Source organism: Xenopus laevis, chromosome 7S, assembly GCF_017654675.1.
Source record: "Xenopus laevis strain J_2021 chromosome 7S, Xenopus_laevis_v10.1, whole genome shotgun sequence".
Classification (NCBI taxonomy): Eukaryota; Metazoa; Chordata; class Amphibia; order Anura; family Pipidae; genus Xenopus; species Xenopus laevis.
The window spans coordinates 60,762,161-60,783,306 of record NC_054384.1 but is presented as its reverse complement, the minus strand read 5'-3'; the positions used below and the strand labels follow the sequence as shown (position 1 = coordinate 60,783,306).

General features: G+C 38.1%; 1 protein-coding gene across 12 annotated transcripts in view; it reads left to right on the top strand.

The window, feature by feature from the left end:
- arhgap32.S (Rho GTPase activating protein 32 S homeolog) overlaps positions 1-21,146 on the top strand; it is a 210,147-nt gene that overhangs the window by 90,949 nt on the left and 98,052 nt on the right. The window lies entirely within an intron of this gene.

The window sequence follows — 21,146 nt, the reverse complement described above, 5'->3', positions numbered from 1 at the left end:
GTTGAAATTTGTTGAGAACATGAAATATATGATTTTCTGTACGAGCTAGTAATACACCAAATGCCAGGATCCAGGTTCCTGAACTGGCTGAACTGAATCCTTAAAATCATGTGACCCTTCCAAACTCTAATTTGCATCTGCAAATCATGGTTCTGATTTGGTCTGAGATATGGCTGATTAATTCATGAAGGACTAGGTTAAATCCAAATTGTGGATTTGGTGCATCCCTAGTAGTAGCATAATGTGAAAAAATTGTCCCATCAACTAATAGAATCTGATATTCAGCTAATGTATTAAATGTTGTTTCGGACTCCATAAACATGCACCTTCTCATGTCCTTCATCTCTTTTTTTTCTTTATTTAGTATAAGAAAGCATAATAATAATAATGGTCTAATTTCAGACTCCTAATGATCAAGCGTTTTACAATGCAATATTGCCATTAAAGGAGAACTAGACCCCCCCAATAATAAAAACCCCTACCAACTACCCTACATAGTCCCCCCCCTGCTTCCTCCCCGCATAGGTGATTATCCCTGAAAGTGCACGCGCCAAAAGATTCGGAAATTGCCGATAGAGGACCCAAAGAATACTGAAGAGCAGGAAGATGGTGCCTATGAGCTCCTCTGCGCTTACTCTGCACCTATATGTGAGTAATGAATTAGGGACACTTTCAACGGTAATCACCTATGCGGAGGGTGAGGGAGGACTATGTAGGGTTTTTATTATTGGTGGGGGGGGGATGTCTCCTATTCATTTAGCATTCATTCCCTAGCAGGAATTATTTGGTTAGAAATCTCTCTTATTTAAAATCCGCTTGCACCTGGGGAGCCCACCATCTTCTCTAGATTATAATGTTTATGATTGTGTGAATAATGAGAATCTCATTTGATAAAACTGAAGGAAATACCGTCATGAGAAGCACCTGGATAACCCAAGGCGATTTATCTGTCGGCATGTTCCACTATGACTGGGTAAAATAGCATAAGCCATAACTTCCAGTGACACTTAGCATGCATTGCTACTGCTTTTTTTCTAGGGACATTATTGCTCAGAGCTAGATAGCAATTTCAATTTCAAGCTGGAGCACTCCAGGAAAAAAAGTCCTAAAAATGTTTATAGCAAACAAGTAAAAACAGACTTCTTGTAAACATTGCCCCTGAATACTCTTAATGAGAACTTCCTCTTGAAATTGCATTTCTATCAGTCCTTGTGCCATGTTATTCTGTAATATTTAGAATCAAAATATGAGATTCCTTGTCGCAATGTGTTTTCATCCATAAAAGAGTTATTAGACCCTTATTATGGCAAATAGGTCTTAGGTTGTAGCATGGAGCTGGATTTTATTTGTATCCAATGTCAAACATATGGATATTAAGTCACAGGAAGGTGTTTGCTCATGTGGTTGGCAACTAATAAAGGGCACCATAGAGAAAGTGCCTTTTTGTATAATGAGGCTAGAATATTATTTCATGCCTTACAGAACTATGTTAGGCTAATATAATAGCTGAGGAATAATGGCAGACAAAAAGACAAAGTTCTTCATTCATCAATGAATGGTAATTCTGCAGTCTTTTGTCAAATGTTCTTTATAGATACACCCACATTCACTCATTACTGGAATAACAGAGAACATCTCTGCTTGAGATTTGCACAAGATGTGTTTACTACAGGCAGAAGCGATGTATGAATCCTTTATGGAATACTAAGAACTTTATTTAATGGCTTCTCTATATTTATGTTTCTTGACTAGATTGTTTTCCCAGATAATATAAGCAATGCAGTACATTGGGAAATGCACGAATGTGTTCCACAAACTATATCATACATACACATAACGCTACCCATTCCTTTATTACTAAGGGAACAGTGGCCATTATATTTCCCCAATTAAAAGGGAAAATGCATGAATGTGTTCCAAAATGTATCATGTATACATATAACACTATTTTTTTTTATTATTAAGGGATGAGTTGGCAAATGTCATTGTAGTCTCCTAATAGGGTTAATAAAAGAAAAAAATTATTTTGTTTTTGCAGGGATGTCCATTGCTATTGTATCTTTCTAAAAACTCTTGGAGCTCTCTTTGGGATTCTCAAAGACTGTGCCGTAAATACACCTGCATTTTATCTGTTGGGGATGTTCAACTTCCAAACACTTTTTTTCAGTTCAGTTTTTCAGGTTGTTTACCAGAAATAAGTTTTTTTTCCAATTATTTTCTATTTGGGACAATTTTTTTTTAATATTTAAGTTTAGAACAGTTTACAGTTGGTGACCCCTCTCATAAAGCTGCTTCAGAAAGACATATGAAGGTGAAAAATGAAACTTTCCATTTCAACATTAGAAAAGCTGGCATTGTTGATGATACTCAGTAATTCATAGCTTTTAACATATTTAAGATCTCAGAATGTGTCGTTAAAAGTCACCATTACCCCAAGTCAAGTTTACTTTAAAATGCTTTGCTCCACATTATGTAACTGCCAGAGTTGCTCACACATGAGGGTACATTTTTGTGGTGCATCATTTGTAGCACCTTTGTACCTTGTTGACTGCGTTGGCAGTACAAAATGACTGGCTAATTGTCTCTGTTGCCTTCATTTTTGGTTAGAAGGTAGGGTTTAATTGTGTGCTTTAACCCTTTCCATGCCATGGTTGTTTAATTGTGTTGCTGTGCGGTATGGATCAAAGCAGAACCTATAACCAAAATGTATGGTATCATTACAATGATACTTTTATTCTGTTAGGCTCGTTTCTAGAGTCACTTGAGTGGAAATAGTGTTATCCAAAATGAAATAGTAACCAGTAACATCAAAAAATTTAATTGTAAATTAATTGTAAAAAAACTAGTAAAACAGAAACACTACTACTGTTTATATAAATTAGCTGCTGTGTAGCCATGGTGGCAGTTATTCAAAAGAGAAAAGGCTCAAGTTACACAGCAGATAGCAGATAAGCTCTGTAGAACATAATGCTATCTGTTATCCATTATTTATCCTGTGCCATATAGCCGTTTTTCAATTTCCGCCATTGCTACACAACAGCTTCTTTATATAAACAATAGTAGTGTTTCTGAAGCAAACAGATCAGTTTTACCAGTGCAGGGCAACACTACATGGTATTTTCATTACTTTAAAACACTTTAAATTTTTGGTGTTACTGTTCCTTTAACATGTATGCAATATAAATAATAATTACCTATGAAAAACTATAAGGATGTCAAAAGTCTCAGGGTTCTCTGACCCTGCAGGCTAGTGATTTTGTAAATTTGCAGTAATCACTGGTGATGACTTTTTAGCCCTTTGTGTACACATTATCTACTCAATTCCTTGTCATAGAATCAAATTCTGTGAGTCTTGTTGACTACTTTATTCTTAAGGTAATAGTAGTTTTTTGGCAAAGCTAGCATTTTACCACTGTACAAAAAATTTGACTCGTATGTCACTGTTAAATTATTGGAGATTATTATTATTATTATTATTAATAATACTACTACTAATAATAATAAGAATAGTCTAGACATTTCCTCCCCAGAGCAAAAATAGCACCTTACATTTATAAGATTTATGGATTAACAGCAAATAAAGTATATTACGGTAATAAACCAAATGCAATTTCCCCTTAAAATGTAGATAGTTTTGCAGCAGAACCCACTTTGCAAAGAGTTATAGTTTATATTCAAATGTCTTTTGTTTTGTTTGTCTTTTTTAAACTTCTATTGTTTTGTTTTTTTGGTAACATTCACCTTTTGACTATATGCTGTTCCTATGTAGTGTTTCACTTTTATGCATTGGGATATTGAATTTCTAAAGTCCCTCAATCCTATGAGACAGTGAAATCTTAGTGCCAGTTTAGGTTCCCCCAATCCATAAACTTCAATCAATTTGCTTGGATATACATATCCAAACTGGCTGACGTATTGCTTTTAGAGTAAAATAACATAAATCTCATGTTTCTAGTCTAGATATATTTTTACTGCTGAAAGCTCAGGCTTCAATTTATTTGTGCCATTCTCATGCTTGTCAGTTCCAGGGCTCTTGAATTTCCTTACTAATGTTTTTGGCACTTGATCCCATATATGAAGAGATAATTGCTGAGTAGCAGCAGGTAGAATCCAAGAAAAGAGGGTAGATTCTATAGATTCTATAGATTATTTATAGATTCTTTTTATAGATTCTAGCTGGGGGTATGAATGAACCATGTTATTGATTCGATGTTCTTTTCAGCTCCCCTCACCATTAATGCCATTTCACCAGTGAGCCTATATTAAAGTGCTGAAATAATATTGATTAAATATCTAAAATTGCCCTATTATTTCACTCTAGCTTTTTGTAATATTGCATTTATGAAGAATGCGTTTTTTAATTTTTAAAAATGTTCCCTTTAGCACTGAGCATGGCTATTTATATTTATCATATAAGCTGTTTGTGTACCCCTAGTTTGTTAGTTATAGTGGTTAGTGTAGTTAACCTAGCTATTAACAGTAGAGCCTGGACCCTGCTTGTGCTTTAGTGGGTTTATGCGATTGTGACTCCCATGTGCATAATGCAAACAGTGTAATTCTAATCAGCCTTACACTATATTCATTAATGAAAAAATTACAGGGTCTAAAGTTATTCGTAATTGTAATTGCAAATGAAAGAAGTATTATTGCATATTTTCTGGTCTCTGGTTCTGGCACTAGAAATAATATAATTCTAATGTAATTCTCTTCAACGTATATGAATCAGCTGGATTCTTCTACCTTGGTTCAGCAGACAAGAGTCTCTAATGAAAACAATATAAACTGCTAGACAGAAACAGTTTACACTATTAACATATTTCTGTAACACTCAGAACTAGACTTGTAAAAAGGATTTTTTTGCTCTTTCACTTTAGGGGCATTTTTTCAGGGGGGCTTTTAGTTTACCTCGGAATACTATACTTTGTGGGGTTTTTTCCAGGAAAATCGGCGGCTTATAAAATTGCCTGAAGGATATAGATCTATAGATCTAGTATGTTTTGGTATGTGATCCCTTATCTGGAAACCCATTTTTTTTCAGAAAACTCTGAATTACATGAACGCCATTGTGCATATTGTCCATTTAAAAAAAAAAAAAAATACTATTTTTTAAAATGATTTTCTTTTTCTCTATAATGCTAAAACAGTTTATATTGGGTTGAAAAAGTGCAGCATCTATACAAATGCACACACTAACCCCTCCATATACTCACATAAACTATATATACCCATATCTACACTAGGGGGCAGATTTATCAAGGGTCGAATTTCGAAGTGTAAAATACTTCGAAATTCGACCATCGAATTAAAATACTTCGAATATCGAAGTCGAAGTATTTTTCACCGAATTTGGCCATTGAACGATTTTAGCGTACGATTGAACGATTTTACTTTGATGTGTAAAGACTTAGAAAATGGATGTAGAAGGACCCCATAGGCTAACATAGCACTTCGACAGGTTTAATTTGGCGAAGTATTGAAGTCGAAGTTTTTTTTAAAGAGACATTACTTAGATTATAGAATATTCTAATATTCAAACGATTTTTACTTCAAAACTAAATTCGAAGTCATAGTATCCTTTTCGATGGTTGAAGTATCCAAAAAATTACTTCGAATTTTGAATTTTTTTACTTCGAAAATTCTCTCGCATTCACTTCGACCCTTAATAAATCTGCCCATAACTGTAGACTTTAGTACCGTATATACTCGAGTATAAGCCGACCCGAGTATAAACCGAGGTACCTAATTTTACCTACGAAAACTGGGAAAACGTATTGACCCTAGTATAAGCCTAGACACAACTACAGCCCTGTTTCCCAGCAGCGCACATTCTGCCAAAGTGACCCCCCCAGCGATCAACCGGACTTCTTTGCAAAGTTGATGGTGACAGAGAATTGCCAAACGGATTACTGTGTGCATTGTCCCACTGTCCCACTACCATGTGCAGAGGGTGCTGTTTGATATTGCCATCACTGTTAATCTTTCGTATAACCAACAGAGGGCGCTGTGTGATATTGCAGTCACTGTTATTCTTTCATATAACCAACAGAGGGCGCTGTGTGATATTGCAGTCACTGTTAATCTTTCATATAATCAACAGAGGGCACTGTGTGATATTGAAGTCACTGTTATTCTTCCATATAACCAACAGATGGCGCTGTGTGATATTGCAGTCACTGTTATTCTTTCATATAACCAACAGAGGGTGCTGTGTGATATTGCAGTCACTGTTATTCTTTCATATAACCAACAGAGGGCGCACTGTTATTCTTTCATATAACCAACAGAGGGTGCTGTGTGATATTGCAGTCACTGTTATTCTTTAATATAACCAACAGAGGGCGCACTGTTATTCTTTCATACAACCAACAGATGGCGCTGTGTGATATTGCAGTCACTGTTACTCTTTCATATAACCAACAGAGGGCGCACTGTTATTCTTTCATACAACCAACAGATGGCGCTGTGTGATATTGCAGTCACTGTTATTCTTTCATATAACCAACAGAGGGCGCACTGTTATTCTTTCATATAACCAACAGAGGGAATTGTGGGATATTGCAGTCTCTCCCCAAGTGTACTGTTGGTATAGGAATGATTAAAAGTGACTGCAATCTCAGCTACTCCAGTCGGGTACCGCTGACCCGAGTATAAGCCGAGGTAGACTTTTTCAGCACATTTTGGATGCTGAAAAACTCGGCTTATACTCGGGTATATACGGTATCTACAGCAGGCATGTCCAAAGTGCGGCTAATCTTCAAATTTACACCGGCCCTCAGCCTCCATCATTAAATTAATAATAATGCGGCCGACCAGCACAGTGCAATCAGGAATCGCCTAGCGTAATTTTTGGGCACATTAGTGAAATGATCTGCCCCTTGGTCTATACTGCTGCCTGTGTGCTGAAGAAGTTAGCAATAGACACGTACTGGCACATAGTGATGTGCTGATTCACATACTTCTTTAGGGATGAAGGTGTCAATAGACGTACTGGCATGCAGGGTACAGTAAACTGCATGCCAGTACGTGTCTATTGCTAACACCTTCAGCACACAGGCAGCAGTATAGACCAAGTGGCAGATCATTTCACTAATGTTCCCAAAATAATACGGCTAGGCGATTCCTTGTTTAAATGAGTTAAATGATGTTAATGGTTCAAAGAATGTCAGGCTGAATGGTTGGCCCCCACACATTTTCACCTCACCAATTCTGGCCCTCATTGCAAAAAGTTTGGACACCCCTGATCTACAGTTTTCATCCCTTGAGTTTATGCAAGACAGTACTTTTTTTGCTTTAGTGCCCACAGAATGACACTGCCTGGAATTAGACAACTGCTTATCTACAAAAACCCCTAGATCCTTCTCAGTTAAGGAAACTCCCATCACACTGCCATTTAGTATGTAACTTGCATTTATATAATTTTTGTGAAAGTGCATAACCTTGCATTTATCAACATTGAACCTCATTTTCCATTTTGCTGCCCAGTTTTCCAATTTAGTCAAATCACTCTGCAAAGTGGCAGCATCCTGCATGGAACCTATAGTTCTGCACAGTTTAGTATCATCAGCAAAAATAGAAACAGTACTCTCAATGCCCACCTCCAGTTCATTAATAAGCAAGTTGAAAAGCAAAGGACCACCACTCTTTGTAATATATATTTTATCCAGTTCTCTATCCAGGTACAAATACTGTGTTCCTGGCTAACATTCCTTAATTTAACCAGTAACCTTCTGTGTGGCACTGTATCAAATGCTTTAGCAAAGTCTAAGATCAATCCACTGCCATCTCAGAATCGAGGTCCCTGCTCACCTTCTCATTAAAGGGGACCCGTCACCCAAAAAACTATTCCAAATCCTATTTTATCACATTAGTCAAGCAAAATGAACTTTAATTACACTGTTTAAATGATTTGAATCTTGTTTCCTTCAGTCTGGGAATTCAAAATGATAGCAAGCAGGCAGCAGCCATTTTGTGGACACTGTTTTTAAGGAAAGCCTTGCGTCATCTCAGAATCTTGTTTGTGCACCAGAATGGGGGACCCGATGTCCATTCCCATGCCCTGGTTACACAATTAAATGGTAAAGAGAACTGGGGGAATGTGTGGAGAGCAGTGACATCTAGGAAGTGCTGAATGGAAAGTGAAAGTAATTGTTTGCCCCGCCTCTATGCCCATGGCATAGAGGAGGGGCAGACAATATTTGATTGACATCTGAGATTTTTAAATGAGCTTACAGCAGCTATGAATGCTTTAATAAAAAATAGAAATTGGGTTTCATGTTTAATTTGAAAAGGACTTTTATTATACAGATTTTTGTGTCTGGGTGACAGGTCCACTTTAAAAGAAACTAAATTAGTCTGCTGGCACAAACTCTGTATTATTATTTGCAATTAAAGGGATACTGTCATGGGGAAAAATTTTTTTTTTCAAAATGAATCAGTTAATAGTGGTGCTCCAGCAGAATTCTGCACTGAAATCCATTTCTCAAAAGAGTAAAAAGATTTTTTTTATATTCAATTTTGAAATCTGACAAAATCTGTCAATTTCCCAGCTGCACCAATTCATTAGGGGTTTATTTAATGTTTAAATTGATTTTAGCAGTCTTAAGATCTGGAGATCCAAATTACTATAATAATTCTTACCCAGAAGACCTCAGGTCCCAAGCATTCTGGATAACGGGGTCCCATACCTGTACCATGAAAATACAGGTCCACTGGAGAGCAAGCAAGTGCAGTTCTGTGTAGTTTAGAAATGTATAGCACTTCATGTTTGGGACCTAATGGGTCCTTCCATTGGTGAAGTTTAAGGAACACTGAGTGAGAACAGCCTTTTAAGTCCATCTACCCCCAGATGGAGACAAGTCTGTAAGAAAGTATCAAGTTTATTATAAATCAAAAACGATATATTCGTTACAAAAAATTACAGAAAGCATCAAGCATCAAGCTCCGTGCCTTATTCATTCTGTTGGTTCAATACTATTAAAAAGTTCAATGCTTCATTGACTTAATGTCTCAAAAGCAGTGTTTTCCTATCTCCCCCTCTTTGGCATCTAAGTTTTGCCTTGTTCTTCTGACTCTTTCGAGCTTTGAAATAGGGGTCACTAACTACATCTCAAAACAAATTCTCTGTAAGACTACAACTTTATTGTTATTGCTACTTTTATTATAAATCTTGCTATGCAGTCTCTCCCTTATTCTTATTTCCAATCTCTTATTCAAATCAGTGCATGGTTGCTAGGGTAATTTGGACCCTAGGATCCAGATGCTGAAACTGCAAACAGGAGGGCTGCTGAATAATAAATAAGGCAAAAACCACAAATATTAATAAATGAAAACCAGTTGCAAGTTGCCTCAGAACATCACTGTCTACATAATACTAAAAGGTACTGTAAGGTGGACAACCCTTTATATTCACACCAAGGTGAATATAAGGATACATTAATTTCAACAGTTGACTCTGTTAGACCTTCTTTAAAGGTCTGCCACATTCTGTCCCAAACCATGCAAGACCCCCAATACTGCGATGTTTGCCCATGGGTGGCATCTACTGTATGTGTACATGAAATCCTTATTTTCTAGCTCTTGGCTGGTCAGGAGCATGCCCGGTTAAAGGAGAACTAAAGCTTAACTAAAGAAGTAGCAAGAAAGGTTGTACATTATGTTTTGGGCTTTTGTACCAGCCCCAGGCAACCACAGCCCTTTAGCAGTAGATATGTATCCCCAAACATGCCTCGGTAGCGCCCCATCTTCTTTTCTGCCGATTCACTGCACATGCTTTGTGCTGCTGTCACTTACTGAGCTAAGGGACCAACTCAAAATATACAGTACACACAACAATCACATTTACAAATAGCTTTAACCCTTTAAGTGCCACAGAACGTAGAATCTACGTTCTGTGGAAAAGTAACTTGAAATGCCACAGAACGTAGATTCTACGTTCTGCAGCACTTCCGGGTTCTGGAGCGGAGGAGCGGCTGTTAGAGCCGCTCGCTCCGTTCCGCATCGATCCCCTGCCCCTAGGCAACGAGCAGAGCAGGGGATCGAGTGGCCCCTGGGGCGCGATCGCCCAGGGGCCCAAAAACAGCAGCAGGCACGTGTAACTTACGTGTCCTGCTGCTGCAGCCTACACCGCGCTGGATATCTCCGCCCCCACAGCACAGGCACACAGAGGACGTCGCAGATCTCTTCCTGAGGCCCTTCCAGATCGCCTGCAACAGTCTCCAGCGATTTTTTCAGGTTAGTGCAACAATTACACACACAAACACACCAACACACACTTATTACAGTAATACACACTTAGATTCACACTTACACACACTTACACATACATTTTTGGGGATTGGGGGGGTCACTTACACTCACTGCACTTACACACATGTGCACACGCACACACGCGCACATAACATGTAATTTACCATTTGTACACACGCACACGCACATACATGGCATTGTGGCTTTTTTTTTTTTTTCTTATCGCATCGTTTCTTTTTTTGGCTGAAAAAAATGTTTTATTGCCATTACGAATAGCGTATTCGCTAACCGTACTGTGCAATATCTTTTTTATGTTATTTCGGTGATTATATTGCAATTTTGGGTATTTTGGTGCATTTTTAGCCATTTTATTGCATTTTTAGCCATTTTATTGCATTTTCAGCTCTGCGTATGTTGTGTTCACTTGTTTCTAGCCGTATAACCTGTTTGGCCCAGCTAAAATATTCAAACTGTGATTCTGACGGCCGATAACACGAGTCTGGAAAAAAACATTGATTTTTGTGGTTTTATTGGATTTTTTTGCATTTCACTCTTTACTGCCTTATTTTGTTTTGCCTTGTAAATTTTATTTACTATATATCCATTTGGGGGTCTCTGTGTGCCACATAGTTTGGTATATCTATGCATATTGGGCATCAAAGTGTTCAGTAGACCCCTGGCGTTCATATTTAGGATGTTTTATGCTGATACGTTACGAAATGTGGGGCATATAATGGGGTAAAATTCAAGCTTTGTGACGATTTTCAGAAATTTGATAAAAACCGTTATGTTCAGCATTGCTTTGCAGTTTGGCAGTTTACAGTAGAAACATTTATTTACCCATATTGTATTCGTCAGAATGTGTACTTTCTGAAAATATATGGTTTTCTGGGGTCTCTGTACTGTTAGGGGGGTCTAATGTCGCATAATACACACACCAGGTGCTCAAATTGAAGCAGCCAGCGCGTCAGCCGTGAAAATGTATATACACTATTGTCATTTGGGGGTCTCTGTGCGCCACATAGTTTGGTATATCTATGCATATTGGGCATCAAAGTGTTCAGTAGACCCCTGGCGTTCATATTTAGGATGTTTTATGCTGATAAGTTACGAAATGTGTGGCATATAATGGGGTAGAATTCAAGCTTTGTGACGATTTTCAGAAATTTGATAAAAACCGTTATGTTCAGCATTGCTTTGCAGTTTGGCAGTTTGCAGTAGAAACACTTATTTACCCATATTGGATTCGTCAGAATGTGTACTTTCTGAAAATATATGGTTTTCTGGGGTCTCTGTACTGTTAGGGGGGTCTAATGTTGCATAATACACACACCAGGTGCTTATATTGCAGCAGCCAGCGCGTCAGCCGTGAAAATGTATATACACTATTGTCATTTGGGGGTCTCTGTACGCCACATAGTTTGCTATATCTATGCATACTGGGCATCAAAGTGTTCAGTAGACCCTTGGCGTTCATATTTAGGATGTTTTATGCTGATACGTTACGAAATGTGTGGCATATAATGGGGTAGAATTCAAGCTTTGTGACGATTTTCAGAAATTTGATAAAAACCGTTATGTTCAGCATTGCTTTGCAGTTTGGCAGTTTGCAGTAGAAACACTTATTTACCCATATTGGATTCGTCAGAATGTGTACTTTCTGAAAATATATGGTTTCTGGGGTCTCTGTACTGTTAGGGGGGTCTAATGTTGCATAATACACACTCTAGGTGCTCATATTGCAGCAGCCAGAGCGTCAGCCGTGAAAATGTATATACACTATTGTCATTTGGGGGTCTCTGTGCGCCACATAGTTTGGTATATCTATGCATATTGGGCATCAAAGTGTTCAGTAGACCCCTGGCGTTCATATTTAGGATGTTTTATGCTGATAAGTTACGAAATGTGGGGCATATAATGGGGTAAAATTCAAGCTTTGTGACGATTTTCAGAAATTTGATAAAAACCGTTACGTTCAGCATTGCTTTGCAGTTTGGCAGTTTGCAGTAGAAACACTTATTTACCCATATTGGATTCGTCAGAATGTGTACTTTCTGAAAATATATGGTTTTCTGGGGTCTCTGTACTGTTAGGGGGGTCTAATGTCGCATAATACACACTCCAGGTGCTCATATTGCAGCAGCCAGAGCGTCAGCCGTGAAAATGTATATACACTATTGTCATTTGGGGTCTCTGTGCGCCACATAGTTTGGTATATCTATGCATATTGGGCATCAAAGTGTTCAGTAGACCCCTGGCGTTCATATTTAGGATGTTTTATGCTGATAAGTTACGAAATGTGGGGCATATAATGGGGTAAAATTCAAGCTTTGTGACGATTTTCAGAAATTTGATAAAAACCGTTATGTTCAGCATTGCTTTGCAGTTTGGCAGTTTGCAGTAGAAACACTTATTTACCCATATTGGATTCGTCAGAATGTGTACTTTCTGAAAATATATGGTTTTCTGGGGTCTCTGTACTGTTAGGGGGGTCTAATGTTGCATAATACACACACCAGGTGCTTATATTGCAGCAGCCAGCGCGTCAGCCGTGAAAATGTATATACACTATTGTCATTTGGGGGTCTCTGTACGCCACATAGTTTGGTATATCTATGCATACTGGGCATCAAAGTGTTCAGTAGACCCCTGGCGTTCATATTTAGGATGTTTTATGCTGATACGTTACGAAATGTGTGGCATATAATGGGGTAGAATTCAAGCTTTGTGACGATTTTCAGAAATTTGATAAAAACCGTTATGTTCAGCATTGCTTTGCAGTTTGGCAGTTTGCAGTAGAAACACTTATTTACCCATATCGGATTCGTCAGAATGTGTACTTTCTGAAAATATATGGTTTTCTGGGGTCTCTGTACTGTTAGGGGGGTCTAATGTTGCATAATACACACACCAGGTGCTTATATTGCAGCAGCCAGCGCGTCAGCCGTGAAAATGTATATACACTATTGTCATTTGGGGGTCTCTGTACGCCACATAGTTTGGTATATCTATGCATACTGGGCATCAAAGTGTTCAGTAGACCCCTGGCGTTCATATTTAGGAAGTTTTATGCTGATACGTTACGAAATGTGTGGCATGTAATGGGGTAGAATTCAAGCTTTGTGACGATTTTCAGAAATTTCATAAAAACCGTTATGTTCAGCATTGCTTTGCAGTTTGGCAGTTTGCAGTAGAAACACTTATTTACCCATATTGGATTCGTCAGAATGTGTACTTTCTGAAAATATATGGTTTTCTGGGGTCTCTGTACTGTTAGGGGGGTCTAATGTCGCATAATACACACTCCAGGTGCTCATATTGCAGCAGCCAGAGCGTCAGCCGTGAAAATGTATATACACTATTGTCATTTGGGGGTCTCTGTGCGCCACATAGTTTGGTATATCTATGCATATTGGGCATCAAAGTGTTCAGTAGACCCCTGGCGTTCATATTTAGGATGTTTTATGCTGATACGTTACGAAATGTGTGGCATATAATGGGGTAAAATTCAAGCTTTGTGACGATTTTCCGAAATTTGATAAAAACCGTTATGTTCAGCATTGCTTTGCAGTTTGGCAGTTTGCAGTAGAAACACTTATTTACCCATATTGGATTCGTCAGAATGTGTACTTTCTGAAAATATATGGTTTTCTGGGGTCTCTGTACTGTTAGGTGGGCTAATGTCGCATAATACACACACCGGGTGGTTATATTGCAGCAGCCAGCGCGTCAGCCGTGAAAATGTCTATACATATTGTCATTTGGGGGTCTCTGTGCGCCACATAGTTTGGTATATCTATGCACATTGGGTATCAAACTGTTTAGTAGACCCATATGTTTATATTTAGGATGCTTTATGCTGGTAACGATACATGGACAATACGATGCTGGAAAGTTGAAGCTTTGAGGCAATTTCCACATATTTCACCAAAACCGACAACTTTGGGAAAGCCTTGCGACTCAGTAGTTTGGAGCAATAAGGCATGGGTACCCATTTTAGATTCTGTAGAATGTGTACTTTCCAAAAATGTATGGGTTTGGGGGGTAAACATATATTTCTGTGTTTTTACCCCACAAAAATGCAGTCAATGTGTTGATTTTTCATTAGCTGAAGTTACCCACGGGACTGTTTGTATGCGCTAACTTCATTTTGGGGCCTCTAAATGCCAGATACTTTGGTAAACCTATGAACAATGGCCACCAAACTGTTCGGAGGAACCCTGGCAATCATATTTAGGGTGCTTTTTCTTGGTGCATAACGATACATGGGTGATATGGTGCTGAGAAGTTGAAGCTTTGAGGAAATGTTCAGATATTTCACCAAAACCGACAATTGTGGGAAAGCCTTGCGACTCAGTAGTTTGGAGCAGAAAGGCATGGGTACCCATTTTAGATTCGGTAAAATGTGTACTTTCCAAAAATATATGGGTTTTGGGGGGTAAACATATATTTCTGTTTTTTACCCCACAAAAATGCAGTCAATTTGTTGATCTTTCATTAGCTGAAGTTACCCACGGGACTGTTTGTATGCGCTAACTTCATTTTGGGGCCTCTAAATGCCAGATACTTTGGTAAACTTATGAACAATGGCCACCAAAATGTTCAGAGGAACCCTGGCAATCATATTTAGGGTGCTTTTTCTTAGTACGTAATGACACATGGGTGATATGGTGCTGGGAAGTTGAAGCTTTGAGGCAATTTTCAGATATCTCACCAAAACCGACAATTGTGGGAAAGCCTTGCGACTCAGTAGTTTGGAGCAGAAAGGCATGGGTACCCATTTTAGATTCTGTAGAATGTGTACTTTCCAAAAATATATGGGTTTTGGGGGGTAAACATATATTTCTGTTTTTTACCCCACAAAAATGCAGTCAATTTGTTGATCTTTCATTAGCTGAAGTTACCCACGGGACTGTTTGTATGCGCTAACTTCATTTTGGGGCCTCTAAATGCCAGATACTTTGGTAAACTTATGAACAATGGCCACCAAAATGTTCAGAGGAACCCTGGCAATCATATTTAGGGTGCTTTTTCTTAGTACGTAATGACACATGGGTGATATGGTGCTGGGAAGTTGAAGCTTTGAGGCAATTTTCAGATATCTCACCAAAACCGACAATTGTGGGAAAGCCTTGCGACTCAGTAGTTTGGAGCAGAAAGGCATGGGTACCCATTTTAGATTCTGTAGAATGTGTACTTTCCAAAAATATATGGGTTTTGGGGGGTAAACATATATTTCTGTGTTTTACCCCACAAAAATGCAGTCAATGTGTTGATTTTTCATTAGCTGAAGTTACCCACGGGACTGTTTGTATGCGCTAACTTCATTTTGGGGCCTCTAAATGCCAGATACTTTGGTAAACTTATGAACAATGGCCACCAAAATGTTCAGAGGAACCCTGGCAATCATATTTAGGGTGCTTTTTCTTAGTACGTAATGACACATGGGTGATATGGTGCTGGGAAGTTGAAGCTTTGAAGCAATTTTCAGATATTTCACCAAAACCGACAACTTTGGGAAAGCCTTGCGACTCAGTAGTTTGGAGCAATAAGGCATGGGTACCCATTTTAGATTCTGTAGAATGTGTACTTTCCAAAAATGTATGGGTTTGGGGGGTAAACATATATTTCTGTGTTTTTACCCCACAAAAATGCAGTCAATGTGTTGATTTTTCATTAGCTGAAGTTACCCACGGGACTGTTTGTATGCGCTAACTTCATTTTGGGGCCTCTAAATGCCAGATACTTTGGTAAACCTATGAACAATGGCCACCAAACTGTTCGGAGGAACCCTGGCAATCATATTTAGGGTGCTTTTTCTTGGTGCATAACGATACATGGGTGATATGGTGCTGAGAAGTTGAAGCTTTGAGGCAATTTTCAGATATTTCACCAAAACCGACAATTGTGGGAAAGCCTTGCGACTCAGTAGTTTGGAGCAGAAAGGCATGGGTACCCATTTTAGATTCTGTAGAATGTGTACTTTCCAAAAATATATGGGTTTTGGGGGGTAAACATATATTTCTGTGTTTTTACCCCACAAAAATGCAGTCAATGTGTTGATTTTTCATTAGCTGAAGTTACCCACGGGACTGTTTGTATGCGCTAACATCATTTTGGGGCCTCTAAATGCCAGATACTTTGGTAAACTTATGAACAATGGCCACCAAAATGTTCAGAGGAACCCTGGCAATCATATTTAGGGTGCTTTTTCTTAGTACGTAATGACACATGGGTGATATGGTGCTGGGAAGTTGAAGCTTTGAGGCAATTTTCAGATATTTCACCAAAACCGACAACTTTGGGAAAGCCTTGCGACTCAGTAGTTTGGAGCAGAAAGGCATGGGTACCCATTTTAGATTCAGTAGAATGTGTACTTTCCAAAAATATATGGGTTTGAGGGGTAAACATATATTTCTGTGTTTTTACCCCACAAAAATGCAGTCAATGTGTTGATTTTTCATTAGCTGAAGTTACCCACGGGACTGCTTGTATGCGCTAACTTCATTTTGGGGCCTCTAAATGCCAGATACTTTGGTAAACTTATGAACAATGACCACCAAAATGTTCAGAGGAACCCTGGCAATCATATTTAGGGTGCTTTTTCTTAGTACGTAATGATACATGGGCGATATGGTGCTGGGAAGTTGAAGCTTTGAGGAAATTTTCAGATATTTCACCAAAACCGACAATTGTGGGAAAGCCTTGCGACTCAGTAGTTTGGAGCAGAAAGGCATGGGTACCCATTTTAGATTCAGTAGAATGTGTACTTTCCAAAAATATATGGGTTTGGGGGGTAAACATATATTTCTGTGTTTTTACCCCACAAAAAATGCAGTCAATGTGTTGATTTCTCAGTAGCTGAAGTAAAGTCCTGAACAATTTGGATGTGCTAACTTCATATTGGTGTCTCTAAATGCCAGATACTTTGGTAAACCTATGCATAATGGGTATCAAATTGTTCAGTGGACCCCTGGCAATCATATTTCAGGTGCTTTTTCTTGGTACCTAATATAGTTTGGGATATGCGGAGCAGCAAAATAAAACCTTTGAAATGATTTTTCAGAATTTTGAATTTTTTGTTGAAAAACCGCTATGTTCAGACAAGCTTTTATGTTTGGTAGTTGGGAGTAGAGAGACATAGTTACCCATTTTGTAATCGGCAGAATGTGTACTTTTCAAAAATGTATGGTTTTCTGGGGTAAACCTACGGTTTCAGGATTTTTTGCCTTGGAATCTAAAGCATGCCGTTTTCTGCCTTAGTGCTTTCAAAATTCGGTAATATACTGCCGGGAGTTTTTGCTGTACAGAAATCCTAAATCTCCCTAAAACTATACATATCTGGTATTGGCACGTTCGAGAGACATAAGGCTTTCCAAATCAGTTGGATTTTCATCCGTAAAATGAAATATTTTTCTGGTATAAATTGATATACGATGAAAAATGGTAATTTTTCATTTTTTTTTGGTATTTAGCACTATAAATTTTTTTGCACAGGTGGAAATACATGAAAACTCAGGCAGATTTAGAAAGCTCAGTTTCTACCGAAAAAAACAATGTATAGTTTTCCTAGGTAAACTATAGGTTTCCCCTCAGAAAATGCCCCTAAAGTGAGAGAGCACAAAATGTTTCAAAAACGGCTGGCATTTCGCGTAACCAAAATGTGAAATTCTGCTGGCACTTAAAGGGTTAAAAGAGCAACTTTTATTGCCAGTTTAGGGCCTCATGGATCATTATGCTCAATCTATTCTATCACAGACATCATAATTTCCTAAGTTCCTTTCCCACCACCATATATGTAAATCATAAACACACCGGTGCATACTGTATGTTAACCCATCGTTGGTTTACATAAGTGCCAGTGGTAAGGGAACTTTGAGTATAAATAGAATTTATTTTCTTTTTTTGCCATGTAAAGAAGCAGAGATGTATGAGATAAAGAGGAGGATGTACTGGAAAGGTAGACAGGGATAGAAAAGTAAACTTTGGGTCTTCATTAACCAAGATAGTACCTTCCTCGCCTAGTTCTACCTAAATCATGTTGGATGCCTGTTTACTTTCAGGATAAAATATTAACAGAAAATTCTGTTATATATTTCTTTCTACAGACACATTGCAAAATGGCCAACAGTGATGGTGAGAGACGCCTACCATCAGTTTTAGTAACACAGTCTCACATGGGTGAGGCATGTGTGTTTACTGGAAATAGCATGTGAGGCTGAGATAAACAGTTCTCCAACTTTATTCACCCAAGTCCCTTGGGAATGCAGCCCCATAGCTTCTTTTTCAGTTATTAATGGTTGTATGCTTCGAGGCAGAGCTTTGTTTTGTATCCACAGAGCATGTAATTAATGTTTCTCTTTGGTCTCTGCATCCTGTGCATTTTGACTTTGCATATTCCACTGGGGCAATGCCTCCCTGCATAAACTTATTTCATTGCATTCCAGGGAAAATATTGGTTAGGTGTGTCAGAAATATATAAAGTATAATTAAGTACAAGTATCTCCATATCTGCAGTATCACAATACTTTATTTATGTAACTATATTGGTATTACAGCACTGTGCTTAAATGGATAACAAAGACTTGTATGACATTAAAGTAATTATGCTGTAATATGCTTAATGAGTACTTACGTTTTAGGGGGTCTCTCAACTCTGCTTCCTCCTGCATAGGGAGCCCTCCCTCCTAGTGCTGACCCAAGACAGAAATTGGAATTAATAATTGGATTAATAAATAAAGGTTAAAAATTAAATAAAAGTCCAGGACAGGCTTGTTATCACCCTCATGAAATGGGTTAAGTTAATAGTGTTAAAAAAAAAATCAAAAGTGGTGACATTTTTTTTGCTTATGAAATAGTGTGTATGGGGTTGAACAAAAGGGAAGCAAAATTTTAAAAAATATATTGTGGGTTTTGACTTTATATTGTCCAAATATATTGTCCAATAGTCAATAGGTCATCAATATTAACTCCTTGTTTCCTGACCATTCTAGTTTGTCTTGAGGATTGTCTGCCCCAACTCAGATAGTGTAGAGTAGTAATAGTATCATGGAGGCACACAAATTGCCACCCTTGTCCTGGTGTCAAAGCTTCTTGTTTCTGCTCTGTTCAGATCCAAAAATTTTTGTTCCTAAACAGCCTAATGGGGCACTTTCTCATAAGTTCCCTGTTAGGCATGAAACGTTTTAGGCTGTTTCTATTCTAAAAGTTTAGGCTGTTTCTATTCTAAAAGTTGAGCTAACAAAGGTTGATTGTCAATGAGTTAGACTTTACCAGCCTGTCGTTAGGTTGGTGCAGAAAGGATAAGAGCTATCCAATAACTGCTCATGGGTTTTTTTTTTAACCCAATCAGAATTTTCAGATTCTGAAGGTTCTGCCCAATATTTGGCTTGCTCTCCACCAGTGTTAATAATTGGATTTTTTAAAGAAGTCTTACTAAAGAGAAAATACACTTAGGATTTTAACTGCTTTACATATTAAAAGTTTTACAAAAAAGTACAGATCATTTTATTCTGTATATATCTAGTGATCTCAAAGAATTCTGTTAAAGGTTTATGTGAGCTCTGTGTGGGACCTGTCATGCTGATTTCACTGTTTGCAATAGATACGGAGGTCAATGTACTAACGTACGTACTTTTATATTATATTACAACTGTGTGAATTGGGCCTCACTTCACCTTATTGAGCATTGGTGTATTGTTACTAAAATAATAGGACCCTATCAGGCTCGGACTGGCCATCTGTGGGTTCTGACAAATGCCAGAGGGGCTGCTGTAAGATGCCATAGAAAGTGACTATTAAGTGGGTTGCTGGGGGCTGTTTGGGCCTCTGTGTACTAGGAATGCCAGGGCCTATTTTGAATCCCAGTCCAGCCCTGGACCCTATACCCTATACTATATGGTTGTACTTTATTAGAATACTCATCCTGGTCACTGCTATTACATAAATTGCCCTGGTACCAAATAAAAGGTGTTTTTTTTATGTTTTGCAAAGCTCTCTAGAGGATGAAAATGAAAACTCGTGACTGCATGGTACCTTCAGTTTTGAGCAGGAATGTAAAAGGTTGAAACCTGTAGTGAAATCCAAATCAATATGCCAAAAATGTGGTTGACCTGTATATCATGATAGATGTACAATAAACAGTTACTAGAGCATTTCAGCTTCCACATTCTGTTTTAAGTGTTGTTACTGCCCTCCTCTGGTTACAGTATAAATATGTGAACCCCTACCCAAGGGCTGGCAAAGCTCTCTTTAAGTAAAATAAGATGTCCTGACTAATGAGATTGGATGTATAGCTGGAATGCTTCTTGTTGGCTACCCATTCTATTTGTTACTTGATATCTCTTACAGATCTAATCCAGCAGTCTCAGAGGGCCCCAGGTTGATCATCACTGATGTAGACAGTAGTATTCAGTGACAAATTGAGGGGGGGGGGGGGAGTTGAATGAACCTTTGTGTTCTGCAGCTCTCATTTGAGGTTAAAATCGAACTATAATGGCATGGTCCTTAGCAACTAGGAATTCATTTCAGTAACAGACAATAAAAGATAAATACAAGTGGTCCTGTAAAGGAAAAAAACAAATAGTGAAAGATAATACCAATAAAATATGCTCTCTATATTCAGTCTTCTCTCTAGACTGAGGCTAGCATTTAAAAATTTTAAAATTGGAGGCTGGAAGAATTGAAATTCTGATTATCTTGAAAAATAAATAATATTCATTATAAAATCTGATTACTATAATTAGGTTCTGAATAAAAATAACAGTTTTTTTGGAGCGCTTCCCCTTTAAATATGATGTTTAAGTGGTAAAATTTGTTCTTAGGGAGCAAGTAACTTTATTTCTCTCTGAGGAGCTGCTGAAACAGGTTATTACAAGAGATAACGATGGCCCTGTTCAATA